An 8,260-nucleotide genomic window follows, 5' to 3' on the forward strand; every position below is an offset into this window, starting at 1 on the left:
CACTTAACTCTTACTCTTCTGTACCTGTGTTGTGGACCTCTGCGGGGTGAGTTTTCTCCCATTGCAATGGGAGACGGACCGCTCACGGAGAGAGTGGCAACAAGAGCTCTCTTCTGAAAGAGGCTATGCCATCTGCCACAGGCACACATGCTTTAAAACAGGCTGCTAGGTAAATCTCTGTTACCCTTGGTAACCCCTTGCATCTCCACACTGCATGGACTCTTTAAAGTGGTTTTCCAGCCAAAATGTGACTTTTTAAATAAAAATAACCTATCATACACTTATCATACACAAGCTTAAAGCATTCTAGTAAAGTTAGTCTGTAAACAAAGGTCCGTTTTGTTACGTTATTACAGCATTTTGTAACTTTATAAACTTGCAGCAGACTGTGGCCATCCTTGGTGTGGGCATCTGAAGCCAGACTGTATTTCTTCCTGGATCTCAGCCTTGCAAATCTCGCACATGCTCAGTGCTACACAAGCAGTGAAATAGGTTTCAGGTCAGGTTTCCATAGCAACGGCAGTGCCAGAGGAAGTTACCGCCCCTTAGCTATGCAAACCCCTCCTTCCTCCAGGAACCAGGAAATATACTGCATTTATAACAGACACCAGCAGCAAAAAGGTAAGAGGCTTAAAAATATACTAATTGTAAACTAAATCATTTGCTTCTGTGCAGATATATCTACATAACAAGAGATATATATCTTGTTTTATATATATATATATATATATATATATATATATATATATATATATATATGTGTGTGTATGTATATAGATATATCTATATCTCTTGTTATACATGTATCTTATATATGTATCTCGTTATATATATGTGTGTGTGTGTTTCTCTCTCTCTCTCATATATATATATATATATATATATATATATATATATATATATATATATATATATATATATATATATATATATATGTGTGTGTGTATATCTACACCCAGCGGCTACTTTTTTCTGTACAGCTTTTCATTAAAAAAATAATTGCAGCAACAAAATTAATATATGCGTTGTTCGATCACCACTTTGCTCACCCATTGCTGCCTGCCAGTCCCGCACTTACCCCATCCACGTCATGGCTACAGTGGCTTACCCCTGCATCTCCCCTGAGTCATGGCGTTTGCTGATTATCACGGCCAATCGGGTCTTAGGTAGGACTCCCACCCAGTTGTGTCTCAGAACCCTTTTCCCATGAATGACCAAGAGGAAATTAGTGTCACAATAACGATTTTAAATTTGCTAATGTCACACAAGTGGGTGGGCTTTGAGCACGGTGCTCTCTGCGCCATGGTCACCCTTTCTTGAAGCCTATTAGAGCCTTTGGGCTCTAATCCAATGCTTACAAAAATAAACAACCCCACGTTGTAATCCATGCATCCATCAACCTTCATGTAGATATAGGGGCATGGATATGGGGGTGTGGTGTGTTTGCCTCCATTATGGACCATTTGTTATGTGTGTGTTAAAATCCCTACTTCATATGTGAGTTCAGAGTTTTTAATGGTACAGATTTTAGAAAGGCAACATTTACTCAAATAACCACTATTTACAACCAAGGTATGCAGAATACCATCTCTTTATGCCCAACACATTGAAACTTCAAGCAGATGGGCTACAGCAGCAGAAAACCACACTGGGTGCCACTCCAGTCATCTAAGTACATGATGATATTGAGGCTACAGTTGTCACAGATTCACCAAATTTGGTCAATAGAAGATTGAAAAAATGTTGACTGGTCCGATGAGTCTCATTTTCTGTTGTAACATTCAGATGGTAGGGTTTTAAATTTGCATAAAAAAAAAAAAGTGAAAGCATGAATCAATCCATCCTGCCTTGTATCACGGGGTTCAGGTTGGTGGTGGGGGTGTAATCAGGGCTGGTGCAAGAATTTTTGACACCCTAGGCGAAACCTCATTTTGCTGCCCCCCCCATTGGTTCTGCCCATGGCTCCACTGCCTTTGCAATATGTGACCCGCCCGACCATTACACACACACACTGACCCACCTACCTGACACATACACTGACCTACCTGACCATTACACACACACACTGACCCACCTACCAGACACATACACTGACCTACCTACCTATTACACATACACTGACCCACCTACCTGACCATTACACACACACACTGACCCACTTACCTGACACATACACTGATCTACCTGACCATTACACACACACACACACACACACACACATACTGACCTACCTACCTGACACATACACTGACCTACCTGACCATTACACACACACGCACTGACCTACCTACTTGACCATTACACACACTGACCCACCAACCTGACACATACATTGACCTACCTGACCATTACACATACACTGACCCACCTACCTGACACACACACACATACACTGACCTACCTGACCATTACACACACACACACACTGACCTACCTACTTGACCATTACACACACTGACCCACCAACCTGACGCATACATTGACCTACCTGACCATTACACACACACACACACACACACACACACATACACTGACCTACCTGACCATTACACACACACTGACCTACCTGACCATTACACACACACACACTGACCTACCTACCTGACACATACACTGACCTACCTGACCATTACACACACACCCTGACCCACACATTGAGCTACCTGACCATTACACATACACTGACCCACCTACCTGACACACACACACATACACTGACCTACCTAGCTGACTTCTTATTTCCTGCACTACTCTTCCCCCCCCCCCCTCCCTCCCTCCCTCCACAGCTCGCTGTAGATAGTGATCCTCCCTCCTCCTTACTTCTGCTTCATCGATCATTACATCCGGGGCTCTCCTCAGCACTGGGCGGTGTTGCTCTGGTGTCGGCTAACAGATGCTGCACCTCTCGATGCTCTGTTCTCCACCGAACCCCCGCCCCTCCTCCCCACACACACACACTGCTGTGAGCTTTTACTCTGTGAAGACATTGGGGGATTGGAGGCATACAGAGGTTGTGGCTGCGCCCTGGGGGGTAGTGCGCCCTAGGCGACTGCCTACTCCGCCTAGTGGTAGCACCGGCCCTGGGTGTAATGGTGAGGGGTATATTTTCCTTGCCACACTTTGGACCCCTTAGTACCAATTGAGTATCATTTAAACACCACGGCCTACCTGAGTATTGTTGCGGACCATGTCCATCCCTTTATAGCTGCAGTGTCCCCATCTTCTGATGGCTCCTTCCAGTTCTACACTCAAAACGGTGCTGTGAAAGCTGTACATAATAAAGTGTCCAGTATGTATGTATTTATACCTATACACAAACACTTTTTGTTTCATTATATGTGCGTTACTATACATATTATGTGTGTACATATATACGTTTTTTCTTTACTAACTATACAAAATATAATTTTAGTTATTTCTCATTTAACCCAATTTATAATTTTTTGTGATCTAATAATTTTTTTTATTCTTACATCTAACAGATCTTACTGATAAAAAATAATGGTAAGTAACTTTTTAAATTTCAAAAACAAACTTACGTTTATAATGTAAAAGTTACATGTCTCTACTTCGTATTGTAGTCATGCATGAGCTTGTTTGGCTGTGCTTCTCCCGTTTTCAGCTGGTCTGAAGTCCGCTCTCTGCTGACATCACACAGATCAGTCCAGGCACCGTGTCATCTCGACTCTGGAAGTCTGGATGCGCCAGGTGCTTGGACTGCGAGCCATCTCAGTGGAGAACCGCTGAGTGACAGGCAGTAGCTCTCCGATTGGCTTGGTTCTCACGGATCCCCCTTGGCGATGTTTGATCGCTCTATTCTCAGTGCAAGGCACCGGTGGACAGATGCAGCATCGGTCACATGCTGCATCCACCTTGGTAAGTATAACGTACAAAAAAAATCCACCACAATTCTCTTTTAATGTTTTTTTCAGTGTGTGCCAAAAAATAAATGTAAAATCCACAGCTACAAATACAGTAGCTGGTGACTTAATCTATGGACACTTACCTGTCCAGTGAGGCTGCAATGTCTTTTCAGATCAGCTGTTGGTAGCTGCCGCCACCATGACCAGTATGAGAAACTGGCATTGAATCCATTGGGATTCATGGTCATATCCCTAATGTGCAAGCGCAAATCATGATGCACTCTCCAAATGTCATGGGGGCAAAGGAGGGAGGTTCTAACGTTTGATGTACCAAACATCGCCTATGTCAGATTGAAGTGTAAATATGTACCTGTCAAAAACAGTTGTGGGAAGGCAGATAAGTGTAGCTATAACTCCAATTGGAGCCTTGCAACTTCACAGCTAGTTTCCCAATGTGCATGCTTAAACCGTGTTGCGCTTTGACAATGGAAATGTTGCATGTAAAGGAGGAAGGGGGAGACAAACCTATTGGACAGACCATTTCTCGTACCAATGTTGACTGTGAAGTGTGGTCAAGGAAGCAAGACAGTTAATTCATTGTTTGATTTAAAAAGCCCTCATTTTATTGGCGTAGGTATCTAAGGGATGGGGTAGGTGAGAATACAGGAGGACATTGGATAGGGGGGGTTATTTTCTGAAGGCATTCCTGTAGGCATTACAAGTGCAATCTCTAAGTGTGTGTGTGTGTGTCCATAAAGAATTGTAAAATTGACAATGCTCTTGATAAGTAGAAAATATCTTTTAATGTAAAAAAATTATTATTAAAACATGGTGCAATACTGCCTCAGATTGAAGTTGAAACCCCCTCTGTTAGCAACTACATGGGAGAGTGTAAGCATTATTAGAAATAGCTTGAGGTATCATGAAGTGTAACATGTGTAATTATAAAATTAAATAAAAAAAGAACCATGATGAATTACTATCAAACATTATTTATTTAAATTAAAATAAAAAACATCTTTCTTTAAATACATTTTTGCCAAACAAGAATAAATATTAAATCAAAATTCGTAATAAAATTGATTTTATTTATTAACCTATAAAGGATAAATAGGTAAAGAAAATATTTTTTGGTTTATGCTACAGAGACAAATGTTGCTTGAGGAACTATGGTCACAATATACAGAGCCAGAAAACGATCCAGCGTTTCCATGTAATCCATTACAAAAGATTTTCATGCTTCAATCAACAGAAACTAAAGAGGAAGGTGAAACAGAACGTCTTGGGAATAGGAAATGGTGCAAGTGCAGAAAATGCATTCCAATATTACTGATAATCTATAAAAAAAGCCCAAAAAAAAAAAAAAAAAAGTGATCTGTTGGCAGTGTATAAAAAAAATTATAATAATAAGCTGGTGTGGCGACATTCCTAGACTCCAGGACAGGTAAGTGTCCTAATATTAAAAATCTACAGCTGTAGTCTGTGTAGCTGCTGGCTTTTAGATTTCTGAAAAAGGTAGGCAGACCTACGATTTAACAAATTAAAAGTTCCAATATATAGTGAATTATTTGTTATGCAACTGTAATCATTTCTATTTATTTTTAAGACGATTGCGGAAGACAGCTTATAGAACGTTTACTGCATGGATCTATGGCTACTTGGGAAAGGGAAACCGGAGAGTCATCCCATCTTGTGCTGTTAATGCAGTACGAAACGCTTTGTTCCAGATCCCAACGATTCATATCGAATTCATGTATTCTAATGCTTATGAAGCCTCAGAACTGGCCTTAGAGTAACATTCAATTTAAATTATTTTATATAATTTTTTTTACATTATGTTAAAAATGTTATGAAAAAAAAATAAAAATAGTAAATCTGAATGAGAATATGTATACCTTTTTTCATTTTTTATTTTATACTTACAAGGTTGTTAGATACCACAAACCAGAAATGGATATCCTAGTTTAAATAAAACATATTCGGAATCGGTCTCCTCTCTTGTCTTCCAGTATCAAAGGTATAAATTGTTCAACCATTGGGCTGTGCATTCCAGCATTTCTGAAAGAAGTATAAAAATAAAAAAAATAAAAATGTAAACTCCATAAAAATTTGGAGAATTGTAATATAAGAGCACCTGGATCATAAATCAAAACGGTATTGTCTACAGGAGGGGTGGATCCAGAGCCTAGTCTCAGGAGGGGCACTGCCAGAAAATATGTTTTTTGGGGGTAAATTTATCAGGGAAATTGCTGGTGTTAACGATTCAATCATCACGGCGCCACGGTTGTTATGGTGTCAGGATGATTGAAGCACATTACTATTATTACATTGTTATAAAAGATTAAATGGTTCAACTTACCATAATGCAGAATCAGTGGGAGCCCCGAGCGTGTCACCTGCTGCTGTCACCTGCCATTGCGGATTGTCACTTGCCACGTCGCCTGTCACCAGATGCAGATTGTCACGCCACCAGATGCAGATTGTCACTTGATACGTCACCAGATGCAGATTGTCACTCACCACGTCCCATGCCACACGTTGCAGAGTGTCACTTGCCACGTCACCTTTCACCAGCTGCAGATTGTCACATCCCATGCCACACAATGTGGATTGTCACTTGCCATGTCCCAGGCAGCAGATTACCAGTCAAGCAGCAGAGAGATGAAATAATCTCTCTGCTGCCGCGGCTGCCTGCACACTGCACAGTGAGGGCGGAACTGCAGGGACGCAGGGCAGGCGCCTGGCGGTGAGAGATATCATCTCTCTTCTCTCCTCCCGCCGACTCCCTAATTGGCCAGCAGTCACTCACATACTGTCAGTGAGCCGAGCCACCCACTGTCTCTCAACAGAGCCAGCCCGCCGGCTCTTACCCTCGGCGACACCTGCCCGCCCACTCACATTCTCGGAGGTGGCAATTTTTTTTTATTTTTTTTAAGGAGTTTGGATTGCAGATAGGCTTGTGTAAGCAGATACAAGTCTGTTTACATATGCCGTTCTATAGAGGTGAATGGAGGGTCAGATTGGGTCCTCCTAAAAAACAGACAGGTAGACCCGATCAGACCAATCGTGTGAAAGGGGCTTAAGGCTGCTTTCACACGGATGCATTGCGTTTTTCTTACATCTTAACTGACCTTTATCTTCACTTCTTCCTCAGGATTCCTGCAGCTGGTTGTGGCTGTCCCCATGTGGTTATAACTGGTGGCTGCTGCTGGCTGTCCTAAAGGGCTGGTACTTCGGACAGGTGCTGGTACTGCTGGCTGTTAGGTCTGATCACACCTATGGCATTTTTAGTGCTTTTTGCAGATTTGCTCTACAGAACGTGTTCCATTTCAATCCAATGTTAAATGGATGTGGTGTAAATTTGCAAAAAGCACAAAAAATGCATAGGTGTGAATCAGGCGTTACTGCTGCTGGGCACTGCCTGCTGATACCACTGGCTGGTACTGATGGTGGTTACTGCTGTTTGGTACTGGTAATGCTGCTAAGTACTGGTGTCCAAATTGCGGGTTCCCATGCGTTAGTGTGACAGAAAACAGAAGCATGCTGCTGCTGTAGAGAGCAGAAGCGATGCTTCATGTCATAGGCAGGAGTACATTTGGTATCACTCCACCTGAGAAGGAGCCAGCTGGCTTCCTCTAGCGACGGCTCCGTTCTTTGCGCTGATGCTCGGAGATGGAGGGTCGGGAACCTGCGATCTTGGCATGCTGACCCGACATCTCAGAGCAAGACATGGCGGGCCACATCAGAGTGCCAGCGGTTGGGCACCCCTCGAATAGCCCATTGAGCTTATGCGTACAAAAAAAAAAAAAAATTATAGTTATAGTTGTCACCACACACTTCTGTGATAAAAAAGTATGCCCAGGTGCACAACAAAGACTAATAAATTTCCAACAAAAAATAAAGCTCCACTCACGATAGAGAGATTTATTTATTTTCTTGCCTGATATAGAAATAATAAAATGTATGTATTCTTGATGTAACGTGAGTGTCAGATATAGACCTTAAATATAATCTGACCTATAACCATATATTTAAAAAAAAAAAAAAAAAAAAAAAAACACCACACACAAAATGTATGAGAATATAGAATTTTATTTGTCTAATTTTATACAATTGTATATTTAATACATTTAACAATATTTGTGAAAGCCTTTTTATAATTACAAGAGAGAGAGAGAGAGAGAGAGAGGGAGAGAGAGAGAGAGAGGGAGGGGAGAGAGAGAGAGAGAGAGAGAGGGAGGGGAGAGAGAGAGAGGGAGGGGAGAGAGGGAGGAGAGAGAGAGAGAGGGAGGGGAGAGAGAGAGAGGGAGGGGAGAGAGGGAGGGTAGAGAGAGGGAGAGAGAGAGAGAGGGAGGGGAGAGAGAGGGAGGGGGGAGAGAGAGAGAGAGAGGGAGGGG

General features: G+C 42.0%; 1 long non-coding RNA gene across 1 annotated transcript; it reads left to right on the forward strand.

Annotated features, from left to right (window-relative positions):
• The first annotated feature begins 397 nt into the window (after window positions 1-397).
• LOC143964511 (uncharacterized) lies at window positions 398-5,743 on the forward strand. The gene is made up of 3 exons (XR_013271158.1): window positions 398-621; window positions 3,483-3,504; window positions 5,010-5,743. It is a non-coding gene; the product is annotated as an uncharacterized LOC143964511 (long non-coding RNA).
• The last annotated feature ends 2,517 nt before the right edge of the window (window positions 5,744-8,260 follow it).

The sequence above is a fragment of the Lithobates pipiens genome, unplaced genomic scaffold, assembly GCF_037356315.1.
Source record: "Lithobates pipiens isolate NorthernLeopardFrog02 unplaced genomic scaffold, aLitPip1_a1.2 Scaffold_8, whole genome shotgun sequence".
Classification (NCBI taxonomy): domain Eukaryota; kingdom Metazoa; phylum Chordata; class Amphibia; order Anura; family Ranidae; genus Lithobates; species Lithobates pipiens.